This window comes from Delphinus delphis, chromosome X (assembly GCF_949987515.2).
Source record: "Delphinus delphis chromosome X, mDelDel1.2, whole genome shotgun sequence".
NCBI lineage: Eukaryota > Metazoa > Chordata > Mammalia > Artiodactyla > Delphinidae > Delphinus > Delphinus delphis.
In genome coordinates, this window is record NC_082704.1 from 109,662,200 (window position 1) to 109,679,880 (window position 17,681).

General features: G+C 45.6%; 1 protein-coding gene and 1 pseudogene across 10 annotated transcripts in view; both read left to right on the forward strand.

The window, feature by feature from the left end:
• Positions 1-17,681, forward strand: part of SH3KBP1 (SH3 domain containing kinase binding protein 1) — a 344,807-nt gene that overhangs the window by 61,870 nt on the left and 265,256 nt on the right. The gene's annotated exons all lie outside the window — the stretch shown is intronic.
• Positions 4,764-5,537, forward strand: LOC132418828 (emerin pseudogene; annotated as a pseudogene).

Here is a 17,681-nt window from a genome sequence, read left to right on the forward strand (position 1 = left end):
TTTGACAAAATTCAACACCGATTCATGATAAAAACTCTTAGCAAAGTAGGAATATAGGGGAATTTCCCCAGCTCGATAAAGAGCATCTACAGTTAACATCATGCTAAAAGTGGTGAAAGACTGAATGCTTCCCCCGCCCCCGGAACAGGAACAAGGCAAGGATGTCTGTTCTCACTAGTCTTATTCAGCACAGTACTGGAGGTCCTAGTCAGCACAATGCTGAGAAAAGAAATATAAGGCATACGAATTGGAAAGGAAGAATAAAACTGTCCCTGTTTGCAGATGACATGATTCTCTATGTAGGAAATCCCAAAAATCTACAAAATAACTCCTGGAACTAATAAGTAAATTCAGCAAGATCACAGGATACAAGGTCCACACACAAAAATTATTTCTCTGTCCTAGAAATGAACACATGGAAACACAAATTAAAAGCACAATACCATTTATAATCAATCCTAAAACAATTGAAATACTTAGGTATAAATCTAACAAAACATGGACATGATGTGTGTGCTGAAGCTACAGAATGTTGATGAAGGTATTCACAGGCGATCGAGATAAATGGATAGGCAGATACCATGTTCGTGAATTGGAAAAGTCAACAAGGTAAAGATGTTCGTTCTCCCCAAATCTATAGGTTTACTGTAGTTCCTGTCAAAGTCCCAGTAAAGTGTTTTTTTGTAGACTAGCTTATTTTTCAATTTATATGGAAAATCAAAGGAATTAGAATAGGTAAAACAAGTTTGAAAAAGAAGAACAAAGTAGAAGGCGTCTATTCGATTTTATGACTTACTTTGATAGCTAAAGTAATTAAGACAGTGTGGTATTGGTGGAGGGATAGACACCGAGGTCAATGGAACAGAATAGAGAACCCAGAAATAGACCCACACAAATAGGTCCAGCTGATCTTTGACAAAGGTACAAGAGCAATCCAATAAAACAAAGAGTCTTTTCATCTAATGGTACTGGGTCAGTTGAACAGTCAGAGGCAAAACTGAACCTCTACCTAAACCTTATACCTTATAAAAATTCTCTCAAAATGGATCATAGATTTAATTGTAAAACATAAAACTATAAAAGTTTGAGAATTAAACACAAGAGAAAATCTTTAGGACCTAGGCCTAGGTGAAGAGTTCTTAGACATCACACCAAAAGGACATTAAAGAAAAAAAAATCAGTCAGATTTCTTCTGTCAGAAGAAATTAAAAACTTCTGTGAAAAACCCTGTGAAGAGGATGAGAAGACAGGTTACAGACTCAGAGAAAATATTTGCTAACCACATGTCTGACAAAGGACTTGTATTCAGAATGAATCAAGGACTCTCAAAATGCAATAGTAAGCAGTCAAAAAATCCGATTAAAAATGGTTAAAAGATGTGAACAGCCATTTCACTGAAGAGGATATACAGATGGCAAATAAGCACGTGGAAAGATGTTCAACATCATTAGCCATTAGAGAAATGAAAATTAAAATCACAATGAGATAGTACTATGTATTCTAATATCTATTAGAATGAGCACTAGAATGGCTGAAACAAAAAAATAGTAGTAATGCCAAATGCTGGCAAGGGTATAGAGAAACTGGTTCTCTCAGACGCTGCTGGTGGGAATGTAAAAGGGTTCACCCAGTCTGGAAGATAGTCTAGCAGCTTCTTATAAAACTAACTTTGCACTTGCCACGTGACCCAGCAGTTGTATTCTTGGACATGCATCCCAGAGAAATAAAAATTTATGTCTGCACAAAAACCTGTACCGGAATGTTCGTGGCAGCTTTATTTATAAATAGCCCCGAATTGGAAGCAATTTGAATGTCCTTCAGTGGGTGAATGGTTAAACACACTCCATTGTTACACAGCAGAAACTAACACAACATTGTAAAGCAATTATACTCCAATAAAGATGTTAAAAACAAAAAACACACTCCAGTGCATCCATTCAATGGAATACTACTCAGCAATAAAAAGGAATGAATACAGGCACCAACTTTTGGATGAATCACAAGGGCATTGTGCTTTGAGAATAAAGCCAATCTCAAATGTTATATACTATATGATTCCATTTATATTACATTTTCTAAATGACAAAATTACAGAGTTGGAGAACAGATTACTGATTGCTGTGGGACAGTGACAGGGCGGGGAGAGGACTGGTGGAACTATAAAAGGGTAGCACAAGGGAGTTACTTTGTGGAGATGGAACAGTTCTGTATCTTGATTGTGATGGTGGTTACGCAAATCTATACGTTGGATCAAATTGCATAGAGTTACACACACACACACACACACACACACACACACACACAGTTTTTGCATCAGGGCATGCAAAAACTGATGAGAGCTGAGTAAGAGGCATAGTGTAGTTATCAGTATTATACCCATGTCAGTTTCTTCCTTTTGCTGTTGTACTCTAATCATATAAGATACCATCACTGGAGGAAGCTGGGTGAAGGGTTCATGGGACTCTGTGCACTATTTTTGTAAGTTCCTGTGAGTAAATAATTATTTCAAAATAAAAAGTTAAAAAAATAATGCCACTGGGTTTCACCTTTGGTTGTACCTAAGCATCCACTGAGGAGCTTTATAAAATCCCGACATCCGGGCTGTACCCCAGACCCACCTGTATCTCTGCTCGTGAGTCCCAGCATTGGTATGTTTTAGGATTCCTAACTCTTGTTCTTGTTTTCCATTAAATTAAAAACAAACAAACAGGGACTTCCCTGGTGGTCCAGTGGTTAAGGCTTCGCCTTCCTATGCAGGGGGTGAGGGTTCCATCCCTGGTTGGGGAGCTAAGATCCCACATGCCTCGCGGCCAAAAAACCAAAAAACATAAAATGGAAGCAATATTGTAACAAATTCAATAAAGACTTTAAAAATGGTCCACATTAAAAAAAACCTTTAAATAAAAGCAAACAACCAACCACTTTCCCATCCTCTTTTCCTTACGCCATAGTTCTCCAGCCTGTCCTGGGTGTTCCAGTCATCTCTCCCGTGGTCAGATTCTGTCATCTGCATTGTGTTGTGTTGGGCATGGCTGGGATTTAGGGGAGCCCCGCCCACTGTGCAGGTACAGGGAGGTGTCACCATTTGACCTGTCTGTGGTTGGCCTGGAGAGCGGCAGAGCCAATGAGAGAAGCAGAACGGGAGGAGAGAAGAGTGGAGGAGGAAAGAAGTGGGTGCAGGCGAGAGGAGGTGGAGGGCCTCGGAGACAGTGTTGATGAAAGGGCCTGGGTGTAGGACACCGCCTGGCACGTCTCCTGGTGCAGGCTCATCCTGGGACTGCTCTGACGGCCGTCCTGCTTTTGCCTCACGTTGAGGCTCCAGTGATGATCCTGAAATACAAATCTGATCACATTCCTTTCCCCAGGCACTGCACATACTTTAAAGATCCTTCCTTGGCCTTTCCCTTGGTTTAAGCTGGAGACTAAACTCTTGAACGTGGTCAGCCCATGGGCTGCCGACCCCCACCTTTCTTTCTGGCCTTGTCTCCCACCTCCCCTCCCTGCACCCCATTAATGCCTTCTCTGCCTGGGAAACCATCCTCAACCTCCTGACTCTTATAAACACCCGTTTTCTGTGAGTCTTTGTGGTGCGATATTTCTCTCCTCAGTAGCACTTGTCACTCTTGGGATTTAAAATCTGTTTTTGTGGCTATTTGACGATGTCCCTCTTCCCTATGGCCTCTGTGCAGCATTGTGTCCTCGGTGCCTGGCGCACAGCAGTGCTTTTCCATATTTGTTGAATGGGTGGCTATCTTTGTTGCTTGTTTCCCCACACTTGTGGTTATTGGCACCGTTGGAAACTTAGCCCTTACTCTTTGCACGGTAGTGGCAGTGGCCACTTAAATAACCCGTGGTCTTAAGCTGTGACTTCCAGAAGCGATATGGCCCGAGGATTGCCAAAGGAACTGATCCTCCTGGCCCCTGGGAAATGCAGCTGGGTCAAGTTCAGTGGTGGAGCTAGCAGTCGATTTGAAGATGGCATGATGAGCAGCGGTCTCAGGCTTCCATGTTGAATTGATGCTTATGTTCTTTGTTTTTTTACCAGCTTAGAGTTCATTGCCTGCTGACAAGATACCACATAGCCTTAAATTTGGGGCCTATAAGGATGTACGCAGTAATATAGAAAATACGTATGCTGTGAGTGAAAATGCAGGGTACATAATTGTATATGTAGCATGTTACACAAACTACCAAACAGTGTGTATAGGGGGCAAAAATGCTAAAATGTTAATAGTAGGGGTTTTGGTTTCTTTATTTCTCAGATTTTTAAAAGTTTATTTAAAATGGAAAAGTATGTATTTTGATCTGATTTGTTTACTTCTCCTCAGGGATTGAGGTGCATTCATCCTTCAGCTTCTTGTGATTGGGGTAGCTCCCAGGTGTATGTTACTTTTTCTAAATTGTTGTTTTTTAAATCCCCCTAGTCTTCCAAGAGAATATCAGGTTAATGAAAGCAGCAAATGAGCTGGGTTAATGGACCCCTCGCTATGTAACTTGGTTTGAGTTTTTATCAGGTCTGTAGGTATCTGAGTGTGCAGTGATAAAGCATCTTTACTGACAGGGCGCGGGGCCCGCAGGGGCCGCGGTTGGACGCGATTGTGACGCAGGCGTGACGCGGGCGATTGTGACGCAGGCGTGACGCGGGCGGGCGTAGCCGCTCCCGAGGCGCTCGCGCTGCTCCTGTCGCGCTCTGAGGCAGTCGTAGCTCCGCCCGTAACACCAGGCCCGGGCCGCCCCCAGGCCTCTGCCGCCCGCTGCCCGCCATGGACGACTACGCGGCCCTGTCAGACACCGAGCTGGCTGCCTTGCTGCGCCAGTACAACATCCCACACGGGCCCGTCGTCGGTTCCAATCGGAAGTTCTACGAAAAGAAAATCTTCGAGTATGAGACCCAGAGGTGGAGGCTCTCGCCCTCTAGCTCATCGTCCTCCTCTTTGTCCCGTCGGTCCTCGGACTTAGATTCAGCGTCCGTGGACTCGGATGTGTACGATCTGCCCAAGAGAGAGGACGCCTTACTTTACCAGAGCAAGAGCTATAATCGTGACTACTGTGAGGAGAATTACTTGACCACCACGACTTACGGGGAGCCTGAGTCTGCGGGCACATCCGAGGGCTTCCGCCAGCCCTCGGCTTCGCTCCGTGCTGCTGACACCTTTCAGCACCAGGGTCGCGATGACGGTCTTTTCTCTTCTGAAGAGGAGGGCAACGATAGGGAACGCCCCGTGTATGGCCGGGACAGTGCCTACCAGAGCATCGCACACTACCGCCCAGCTTCCAACATCTCCAGAAGCTCCCTGGGCCTGTCCCGTTACCCCAGCTACTCCTCCACCTCTGCCGTGTCCTCGCCTTCATCTCCTCTTTCGTGGCTGGACCGCCGTGCCATCCGGCCAGAAGAGTGGGCCCCTGAGGCTGCAGAAGAGTGGGTCCCTGAGGCTGATCTGGGCGAGGATCACGAGCTCCCACTTTGGAGCGACCTGCTTCAAGTTCTGATATTTACTCTAATATTGTATCTTCTCTATCGCTGCTTGCTGGCCTAGGATAGCGCCCCCTTCCGGGCGGAGCCCTAATGCTCTGGCTTTGTGGCTTGGGGCCAGCTGATATTTGAAGTCCTACATGACTGCCTTAGCAGTGTTTTCTGGGGGAGGGGGGTTGGGGCTTATTATGCATGTTCTAGCTTGGGGGTGCTGGGACAGGGGCAGTGTAGCAAACACTGCCTTCCCCGGCCTTGTGCTGTCAGGGAGGCAGCAGGCCTGGGCCTCTGCAGCATGGTGGGCCTGGACAGGTGTTCCTCTGGAGCCTCCTGGCCCTACTTGCCTCTGACCCTTAGGGCCTAGGAGGGCAAGAGCCTTCTCCTGGAGAGAAGAACATGGGTGTCATCATTGCATGCCTCCTATTCATTCACCTCATTGGGGGGGATTAACCAAAGGCCACCCTGACATTTCCACAGGCAATAAAAAGACCGTTCACTTAAAGAAAAAAAAGAAAGCATCTTTATTTTATCACAGATGGTGACTCAGAGTGCAGGTTTTGGGGTCAGAGAGCTGAGAGCTGAGCTCTCCCACCTTGGGCAAGTTATTTAAGCTTTCTGAGTTTCTTTCATTCACTTATCAAATGTTTATTTTGTGTTTGCTGTGTTATAGGCACCAGGGAAGACACTGAACAAATCAGACAAAAATCCTTGCTCTTGTGTGACTTACATATAATGAATAAGTTATATAGTATTTGGAGGGAAAAAAAGCAGGGGAGGGGGAATATGAATGTTGGGAATGGGATTGCAGTTTGTGATAGGGAGGCCAGCAAAGGCCTCACTGAAAAGGTAACCTTTAAGTCAGGAGTTGAGGAAGTGAGCAGGGGAGCCCTGTGGGGATCTGTGGGAGAGCCCTTCAGGCAGAGGCAATAAATAGCACATGCAAAGGCCCTGAGGAGGGAAAGTCCCTGGTGCATTGGAGAAACAACAGAGACCACTGTGCTGGAGAGGAGACAACCAGGGAAGAGCAGCAGAGGATGGGCTTAGAGGTCACGGGGCCACTGTAAGCCCTGGGACTCTGAGTGAGATGGGAAGTTTTCACGGCAGCAGTGGAGTGATTTGGCCGGGGATGCTCTCACTGGTTCCTTCTGGCTGCAGTGTTGAGAACAGACTGCAAGGGGCAAGGGTGGAATCAGGGAGGGCAGTTTGGAGGCCAATGCAGGAATCCAGGGGAGACCAGTGGAGAAGTGGTCAGATTCTGGATACTTCTGAAGTTAGAGCCCCCAGGATTTGCTGAGAAGGCTGGATGTGTATTGTGAGAGAGGGAGAGAGGAGAGAAGGGTGACCCTAAGGTTTTTGTACTGAGCCCTGGCAAGCAGTTTGAGGAGGTGAGTCTGGATTTCAAGGGGCAGGGCCAGGCTAGAGATAGGAATTTGGGGGTCCTTCAAAGATCAAGATCACCAGGGGCGAGAGTGTGGTCAGAGGCGAGAGGAGTCTTGGGTCCTCCAGTGTTGAAAGTGAAACCAGAATTGAGACTGACAGGGAGTGGTCAGAAGGGGAGGAGAAGAGTCAGGCAAGTGAATGTTCTGGAAGGTAGGAGGAGAAGGTGCTTCAGGTCAGGGGGAGAGAGTGGTCACTTGGGCCCGGGCCCTCTCCGCAGGTGGCTCCCAGCGTGGGGCATGAACGGCAAGGGGGGTTCTGGGTGGGGGGAGGTGGCTGGGCCCAGATCGCTGCCCATGGCGAGCAGTGGAGCAGCCTCGGATGGTTCCTCTGCCTCTGACGCAGCTGCTGCTTCTTTTTTTTTTTATAATTTTTCTTTTGGCCGTGCTGCGCGGCATGCAGGATCTTAGTTTCCCAACCAGGGATCGAACCCACGCCCCCTGCAGTGGAAGCAAGGAGTCTTAACCACTAGACGGCCAGGGCAGTTCCTGAAGCAGCTTCGTCATCTGTGAAAGGAGACAGTACTCAGATCCTGGTAGAGTTTTTGTAAGGGCTGCAGTTATTTTCTCACGTGCCAGGTACTGGGGAGCTCTGGGAACACAAGGATGAATAAATAATAATGTATGTTAAGTCCAGCTACACATTGTGAATATTGTTATTAATAATGATGAGCACCTGGCATAAGGGGAGCTCAGGGTAGGGGCTTTCCCCCCCACCCTTCCAGAATGAGTCCAGGTTTGGGCATATAAATGAAAATTGCTACTATGCTTAACTGCAAAATATAACACTCTCCTATTATGTTCATGCATTTAAGTACAGAATGTCTCTAAGGTTTTAAAAAATGTGATCGGTAGTACTGGAGCTCTTAAATCATATTGTAAGAGTTAGAATTGAAAAAAAAAGTTAGGTTCACATGCCCGCCAAATGTACGAATTCTTCAGGCTGATAAATTTCGAGGTGAAAAAAAAGTTGGCGTCTCCAAAAACAGGGAGCAGAACATTCCAAGTTTATAGCACAAAGTAAATTTGATGCATTGTATAAAATCTTTATTTAAGGAGCCCTTAAGGAATGTATACCATCTTCCAAAGTTTATTGAAGAACATGAAATGGAATCATTGGTAGTTGTTTAAAATAAAAATGGTAATTTTTAGAATAAAAGTTTTCATATGTGAACAAGTTGCATGATAACTAAACTTCTCCGTTTTAGATTTTCAACTCATCCATTTGACTTTTATTTGATGATGACCTTTTTAAAAAAATTGTTTATTTATTTTGGCTGCATTGGGTCTTTTTTGCTGTACGCGGGCTTTCTCTAGTTTCAGCGAGTGGGGGCTACTCTTCGTTGTGGTGTGTGGGCCTCTCATTGCGGTGGCTTCTCTTGTTGCGGAGCACGGGCTCTAGGCGCACGGGCTTCAGTAGTTCTGGCACGCGGGCTCAGTAGTTGTGGCTCGCAGGCTCTAGAGCACAGGCTCAGTAGTTGTAGCACACAGACTTGGTTGCTCCACGGCATGTAGGGATCTTCCTGGACCAGGGCTTGAACCCGTGTCCCCCGCATTGGCAGGCGGATTCTTAACCACTGCGCCACCAGGGAAGTCCCGATGATGACCTTTTAAAAATCATATTTTCATTTAAGGTTTCTTTATATATGTAAAAACGTCTGTAGCATGGGTAATATTGAAAAGCTGATCTTCCCCCTTCCCCACAATACATTGTGTGCTGGAAGAGAGCCTGTTGTTGTGCCCTTGTCTTTCTACTAAGTCATTTCATTCAGCCTCTTCTGCTGTGATCTGTGAGCCTGGTGAGGTCAGCCACATTCAGCACGTCCTTACTGCGGTCTGTGCCCAGGACTCAGCGGGCTTTGACCTGGAGCAGTTTGTGCCCAGTGATCTAGAAGCCGGAGTCTGCATTTATTAGCCCCAAGACCTTGGGGAACCTATTTAATCCCTATGCCCAGGTATCCATTTATTTCCTCCTGTGAAAAATGGGAAGGCCACAATGGTATACCTCTTTGTTAGTGTCCTTGGAAGGATGCATGAGATCACATGTGTAGGGCAACTCACAGGAGTGTTTGATACTTATTAATCAGTTAACAAATATTAGCTATTAATAGAAGTATTCAACCACTCTGAGAGACTGGAAAAATACAGAGATGGTGTTTGTCAGTTGGATGCTGTGGGCAGCGGTGCTGAGCTGGAGGTAGGGGTGCAGGTTTTCTTTGTGGTGGGGGAAGTAGCAGCCCTGGAAGATGGAAGGGTGGGGGAGCTGTGCAGGGAGGGCCACAGTCTGCGATGCCCTTCGTCCCAGTCAGCCTGGCAGGGAGCTTCTGAGCCAAGGCTGCCCAACGGAGGACCAGAAATGGGCAGAAACAGGCAGAAGTGGCCAGGCGCTGACACTCCCTGCCTGCCCCCCAGGGCAGTGATTGGCAGGGGCTGCCGGGGGGAGCGCGACCTCAGCTTGAAAGCAGCCTAGGATCTGGGGCAGATGCTGAAGACAGGAGGTCTGTCCTGAAGGGGCATGTGGGCAGCACACCTCAAGGGCTGCCCAGGAGATGTTTCATTTCACTTTAGTTTCTTAACTCCCAAGGGGCTTTGAAATAATGTGTTTCCCCCTGCCCCCAGGCTCAGGGGTAAATTTCATCATCTTTCTGCCACTGAGGAACATGAGACAAGAAGTTCTCGAGGGAGCTTCAGGGAGAGTAAAGGTGAAAATGTGAATGTCTCTTTAATATGTGGTCACCGCATACGTTAACACGAAAGCCACACACAGATGTATTTAGCTCCTTGTGGAATGAGGTGCATGACGTTGGCCCCTTTTCGCCCTTCGCTGCCTGTTTTGCTCGTCATGAAGGAAGGAGTGTTTCATTTGTTGTCATCCTCCCTCTGGGACCACCACGTTTGTCTCAAGAAAACCGACAAAGAGATGATATCCTGTGTCTGGGTGTCCGGGTGGAAAACAAAGCGGGCTGGCCTGCGTTTGTGAGCCAGGAGGTTGTCCGAGCCAAACCACATCCTGCCCCGGCTTTCTTGAGGCAGGTGGTCCCAGGTGGAGGCCTAGAGCGAGGAGCCGTGGACCTCGCTCCCCCGAGAGACCTGGGACGCCGCTCCGTTCCCAGGTGGTGTGGGGACACTGTGACCGCTGTCTCCTCTTACACCCAGCCTTTCTTCGAAGGAGGCAGGACAGCTCATTGGTGGCCGTGCTGAAGCTCTCAGGGCTGTAATTTTCCTGGCTGTAAAACAAGGCCATGGTCAAGATCTGAGATAACTAGTTTCAGTACAGTGGGGGGCCAGGTTACAATGAAAAAGGACCGGTTTTTGCACATCATGGAAGAAAAAAATAAATTCAAATTGTATTTAAAAGATTTACCATAGATGTGCATTTTAGTCATGACTGTAATAACTATAATTGGCATTGATGTGTTAAAACGTGAATATGTTCTTAGCAAGGCCGTGCGTGTTTGGACAGCATCTCATTGTCTGCAACATGATGCCAGCTGCTGAAGGCTTAGGTTACTCAGGATTTGTTTTCTGACCACATACGATTCATAGTAAAGAAACGGCATTCAAATCAATAGGTTGGCAGATTATGGGCAAAAGATTCACCATGAGTGTTTAGCACCATAATCATTATCAAGTTATAACTGCTAGACCTGTAGTCACACTGTACTATTGAGGCCTTCATGGGCACAAATAGAAAAGGAATCAGGTTTATTGCTGTCGTTCTGTAACTGCTCACAGCTTGCCTTGTATTCAATCTTTAACTATTCCTCTCAGTGGCAAAATCGTGAGTGTGTGCACAACTTTTTTCTCTCCAAATCTTGAAACTGGAATAATTGCCAACCTGACTACAAAAAAAGTACATCTGCCATATGAAAGTAGCTTCGGCTATTCTGTGTTAAATGAATAATTATGACACTAGGCTCTGGTGGCACATAATATGAATTTTGAAACACATTTGAAACTGGAGCATGTCAGGTTTGTGTGGTTTCAACTGTTGAGAAATTGCTTCTTTGTGCTTATTGATATTTTTTTTCAGGGAACACTCTGTTATTTGGTTCAAAATGTCACATGACAGATGATCTCTTTGGTACATATAATCCGTGCAATTATAGTGTGAGCTTCTCCTGTCAGTGGTGGTTAAAAATCCATATACCTTTCTCTTACCTCTGATATATATATATATATATATATATATATATATATATATATATATATATTTTGCTGTACGCGGGCCTCTCACTGTTGTGGCCTCTCCCGTTGCGGAGCACAGGCTCCGGATGCGCAGGCTCAGCGGCCGTGGCTCACGGGCCCAGCCGCTCCGAGGCATGTGGGATCTTCCCTGACCGGGGCACGAACCCGTGTCCCCTGCATCGGCAGGCGGACTCTCAACCTCTGCGCCCCCAGGGAAGCCCCGACCTCTGATATTTTTAATTCAGTTTAACTCATCCCTTTATTAAAGCTTGAATTTGAATGGGTTCCATTAACAGGTATTTTTAAAAAATATTTATCTTTATTTTTGGCTGCGTTGGGTCTTTGTTGCTGCTTGTGGGCTTTTCTCTAGTTGCAGCGAGCGGGGGCTTCTCTTGTTGTGGAGCACGGGCTCTAGGCGCGCAGGCTTCAGTAGTTGTGGCCCTCGGGCTCAGTAGTTGTGGCTTGCGGGCTCTAGAGCACAGGCTCAGTAGTTGTCTCACACGAGCTTAGTTGCTCCGGGGCCTGTGGGATCTTCCCGGAGCAGGGCTCAAACCCGTGTCCCCTGCATTGGCAGGCAGATTCTTAACCACTGTGCCACGAGGGAAGCCCCATTAACAGGTATTTTAAGGTGACCATCAGTCTGGGGTGCTGCCAACTGTCAGCCTAACATCATCCCCAGCCCTCGAGCTGGAGGTGCAATTTAATTTCGAGCCTGTTGCAATGCAGGGATGTAGCTGTTGTGTAAACAGCTCTGGTAACGACATAGCACAGTTGACAAGCGATGGTTCTCAGGCAGGGGAAAGTGTGTTATTTAGCTGTCTAACTGGTCACTCTGATTCCAGTTCTACCTGGGGTACATCTAACAGAGCCACACATGGTAATTAAAGCTATAGATTGATCATTGGTGGAGTCATCCCATTTAAGGCTCATTACAGCCAAACTTAGGCCTGTCTTCATTCATTACAATAAAGGCCAAACGTATCCACCTTACTTAAAATAGTATTTCCTTTTTTTCCTTTTAATTGGCATGTGCAAGTGAATACTAAAGCATAAAATTAATTAAAAGTCAACCTCTTTGCTAATGCAACGTACCGTAGGGCCCTTCTTGGCCTGTGCCAGGCATTTGCCATTCCCAGACTGCGTGGTCACGCAGGCTCCTCTCAGCCCTGTAACCCACCATGGGGTCTGTTGTGATGGCAGAGATTGGTAGGTTATTCATGTCTACCCGCTTTTTCCCCAGAGTGGCTAGAATGGTCGTAAGTATAGAGAAGAAGTGTGTTAAATATTCATCTAGTTTAATTGAATTTAATGTACAATCCTTAAGATTAATCTGAAGTTTTGGAGTCATTAATGGTTCATTCTTTTTCATAGCGTATAATTTACTTGCTATTATCTAAGGTAGTGAATTATTTAAGTAAAAGGGAAAGTTCTTTGCATGAGATGGATCTTACCAAGCCATTGCTGCTTTCATTCATATGCGATTAACGGCTATATTAAATTAGGAATGCAGGTAAGGGGAGGTGTGGCAGTCCGAGGTTTGCGATGTTAGCTTCCCACGTGTTGCCTGATATACTGCAGCCTGGGATCCAGCGCTTGCGGAATGACCTATGCTCCACAGGCACATGCATTAGTAACTTCAAATTCCCATGAATATGAATAATAATGGTTGGCTATCAGTTTAAAGGACAGTGAACCAATTAACATGTAATATTGTCATATACTTTGATTTATAAACATGCACAAATTGTTCTCTTTCAGGACATTAATTTTTCTATTTTAGTTTCTTCTTTTAGTTCTGTAACACTAAATTTTAATGGTATTGGGGTGATTTATGTATTTTCATGACAGTTTCTGAAGTGTTGCCAAAAATGATGGTTGTTTTTTAAAATTCAGGTGATTTCTATATATTGTTGAACAAGAACCAAATGTTGTATACATATCTCAGTCTATTTATACAATAGTGGTGTTTTCCACCGTGGCCACCCACACCTTGATCTTGAAATGTCCCTGAACTATTAAAATAATAGAAGGGCACGAGAATATAAACAACATCTACCTACCCACCACCTAGTTTTATCAAATGTTACCATTTTGTCATACTTACTTTTGATTCTTTAAAAACCAGTGAAGAGACTTCTGGTTTCAGCTCAGAGATGTAGAGAGCTGCAAAAACGTCCCTCCCACGCTTATAAGAAAAAATCTGGACAGACTAGAAATTAATAGAGAACTGAGTTCGCAGAGCAGACGGCCATTTCAAAATCTGGAGAGAGAGGGGGGCACTTTCTGAGACAGAAGACTTTTGTTTACTAGAGACAGAAGCCACCGGACACCATAGCAGTAGGTAGAAAGATGAAGCTGAAGTTCTGACAGATTGCCGGAGGCTGAGTGTGGGCTAACCTGAGTGTGAAGCTCCTGGAGGCAGCACTGGGGTAGAAGGGGGTCCCACCCTTTTGCAGGCTTTCCCTCCAGGAGCCCCACCTGGCTCTCACAGGGGAGACTGAGGAAAATCCAGAGAAAACTCACGGTGTGGGCTGGGGGTACTGGCTCAGGAGCCACTGAGAAATCCACTCAGACCCTTGTCCCTTAAGGAACAAAAGGCTTATTCTGCAGGGGGAAGGACATGGTCTGAGGGCACTGGTGAAATGCCATTGCAGCTGGGGGAAGGAATTCCACTCAGTCCCAGCCCCCCACCTCACCTAAAAAAAAGTCTTAATCTGCATGGAGAAGGGCATCAAGGCTGTGGACTAAGAACGCTGGAGAGCACCCCCTGCAGCTGGGGAAAAGGGGTGGCGGAGCTCTGTCCCCGGAAGAGGGGCAGAAGCTGTTGTGAAGGGGAACCCTCACCTCCCAGACACAGGCCCCGGCCCCATGTGCACTCCAAAGACTGAGGAGAACCTATTCTCCCCCCCAGCATGCTAACAAGCCTTCAGGAGTAACAACAATGGATCATAGCAGGGAGAGCTGCTAGAGACAGGCTCTCTCTGGGGAGCAGTACAAAGGGAAACCCCAAAGCCAAGAGGGGGACCAAAAAAAGAAGATCACTAGAGGAATTTGAAGTTTCTGATGTCCATAGGAACAACCCACGTCAACATAGCCGAACTGTTGACTAGATTAACATAAATCCCCATACTAAGGGCTCATTGACCTCAGTAGTTACTGCTCTATACAAAATGTCTGGCTTTTAACCAAAAAATTACAAGCCATGCCAGAAGGCAAGAAAATGCAGTCTGAAGAGACAAAGCAATCATCGGAACCAGACGCAGATATGACACAGCTGTTGAAACTATCAAACACATATATTACCTAGCTCTGTACACTGAATGCCCTTCGTGTGCCAGGTGCCATTTTAGGAATGTGCTTCACAAGGTCTGTGCCCTTAGAGAGCGTACATTGTAACAGAGGAAAGAGAGCCTAACTGCAGACAAGCAAAAAAACAAAAAAAACCCAAACAAACTGTAAACCATGAAACATGCAACAAAGAAATACAGGAGGGGGAAAGGATAGAGTGACTGACCGGTGGAGTGTGAGCTGTTTCAGCCAGAGTCATCAGAGAAGGCCTCTTGGGGGAGGTGACATTGTAGTTCACACCTGAGTGATGAGGAGGTTCCTGTCATTACTCGGGCCATCTAAGTCGAGAACAGCCAGTGCAAAGGCCCTGAGGCATGAACAAGCTTTGGCTCCCCTCAGCTTTAGAAGGTCACAGCGCTAGGGAGATATTGCTGATGAGAGCGACCCTTGCAGCTGAGTCACTGTCAAGGCTAAACCCAGGGAGGAAGTAGTGGGTGGGTTCCCTCCTGCTCTCATTCTTCTTCTCTTTTTTAAACACAGACAGTAATTACTCCTCTCCCCTACCCCGCCCCATTTTGAGGGACGGGGAGAGGCTATTTTACCTTTTTTATAACCACTTCAGGACCTGGCACAGAGTGAAAAGGAATGTGAATTTGCTGTTGTGAGTAGAGGCCTTATTATTTATCCAGTAACGGTGTATTACTTACTCCTCTCCTAATTGTAGGGAATGTGCATTAACTCAGCTAATCCTCACCCCAACCCCACCCCAGGTAGTGATTATTCCTGTATTACAGACAGAAAACTGAAGCCCACAGCAGTTACCTGACTTGATGGAGATTGCAGCTGTATTATAGGTCAGGCTTGGTATCTGAACACCAGTAGCCCGACTTCTCATGATTGCCTCGTAAGAACTAACTGGAAGGATGGGTGTTCTGAAAATGAGCCTCTGGTGGGGGGAAAAATAAAGGAACATTACTGTTTAATTCTTAGGGCAACTCAGTTTACGTTAAAGTGTTGGCTAGTGAAACTGCCCAGGGAAGTGGATTTAATAAATACACTGAATGATCTATCATTTGTTCATTTGTTATGAGTGCTTAAAAACAGATGAAAATGGGTAGCTTAAACAGTTTCAACATCCCAATTCCCTCTGCTCTCTTACTACTACATATATTACTATGTAGTATTAATACTGTGAAGGCAATTGTCTGGCATTTGCCTACCCAGAACGTTCTGGAAAGCAGCATTTGTGATCTCAATAAGTGTTATGTCATTGCTACCAGTCTGCTGTTTTGTAGAATGCATTTTTCACCTGCTCGAATGCTTTTCATAATTTTTTCTATAATAATGCTTATCCACTGAGAATAAATGTCATAATATAAATAAACCATATTAAGTACACGATTTGAGGGGGAGAACTTTACATATTCATTGATTTCTTCCTTTCTTTTCTTTTTTTTTTTTTTTTGCCATTAGAGGAAAGAAAAAAGGACTTTCCCGCAAGCACCTCTCTTGATACAACCAGAAGGTTGCTCGTGTTGGGTAATGAAACATTCGTTGAAGGAAATGCAATCTGGGTGGAGTGTTCTCTAACCAGTAGTAATAATTGAGCACCTCCTGTGTACATAGTTCTCTTATCTGTATCATTTATGGTACTACATACTGGGAGGGAAAAACAGCAAACTCCTATACAACATTTCTTTTTTTTTCTTTAACATCTTTATTAGAGTATAATTGCTTTACAATGGTGTGTTAGTTTCTGCTTTATAACAAAGTGAAACAGTTATACATATGTTTCCATATCTGTTCCCTCTTGCGTCTCCCTCCCTCCCACCCTCCCTATCCCACCCCTCTAGGTGGTCACAAAGCACCGAGCTGATCTCCCTGTGCTATGCAGCTGCTTCCCACTAGCTATCTATTTTTACATTTAGTAGTGTATATATGTCCATGCCACTCTCGCTTCGTCCCGGCTTACCCTTCCCCCTCCCCATATCCTCAAGTCCCTTCTCTAGTAGGTCTGCTCTTATACAGCATTTCCCATGGACCAGAGAGTTTAAGTAACTTGCCCAGGGGAGAACAAATACTCAATGCCAGAGCTGAATTTGAACCTGTTGGTGGTTTAATTCGAGTCCATGCTCTCTCACTCCTGATTGTACTATGGTACAGGGGTACAGGATTGTCTGGGTGGCCTTGGCTACATTAAAACAACAACAACTGGACTTCCCTGGTGGCGCAGTGGTTAAGAATCCGCCTGCCAATGCAGGGGACACGGGTTCAAGCCCTGGTCTGGGAAGATCCCATGAGCTGCGGAGCAACTAAGCCCGTGTGCCACAACTACTGAGCCTGCACTCTAGAGCCCGCGAGCCACAACTACTGAGCCCACGTGCTACAACTACTGAAGCCCATGTGCCTCGAGCCCGTGCTCTGAAACAAAGAGAAGCCACGGCATTAAGAAGCCCACGCACCGCAACGAAGAGTAGCCTCCGCTCGCCACAACTAGAGGAAGCCCGCGCGCAGCAGTGAAGACCTAACACAGCCAAAAATAAATAAATAAATAAATTTTAAAACAACAACAACAACAATGCAGAGCTTAATTAGCATGAGGGGTACCGGGTACCATAATCTGTCAGGTTCTAAGAACCTGCTAGAAATCTTTGCTGAGCTGGGTGTTAGGCTACTGAGAGATTTTTTTTTTTTTAATATGCAGCTACATTCACTTGGAACCACGACTTCCTGTGAAGGCCTTATGATGTTATTTGAACAAGAGAAATAAGCTTATGAATTTTTAAAAAGTTTCTTGAAGTATATTGATTTTTAAGAATGGATGCAATTAATAGTTCTCATGAGTCCTAAGAATTATTCACCTTGGCGTGCTTTGGGTCCACGTAGAGCTCTTTAATATTCAAAGACTTTGCAGGTCCTGCTGCTGTGCCCATGTGGGAGTCGAATGTGGCTGGTAGCTTTAAACATGCGCAGTAATGTAAGTGTTGACGCTGCCAGCACAAATGGAAAAATGTATTGCTTTTATTGAAAAAACAGGCTGTGTCTAGTCTTTTGACTCCCTTTACATTTAATCTAATAGTTTCTGGGAGGGTGGGAGGGAGGGAGCGGGATTTGGCCCTTTTGTCGTTCATCAGTAAGATCCTGACAAACTGTGGGATGTGAATTCTGATGGTGATCTCCCACTGCTGCGTCTCTCACTTGTGAAGGGGAAACAAATAAAACACAGCCTAGGAGACTGTGAAGCCAGGTGATGGTATAGCCCGAGCTTCTCAAGCTCTATCGTGCCTTCCAGCTTTCCA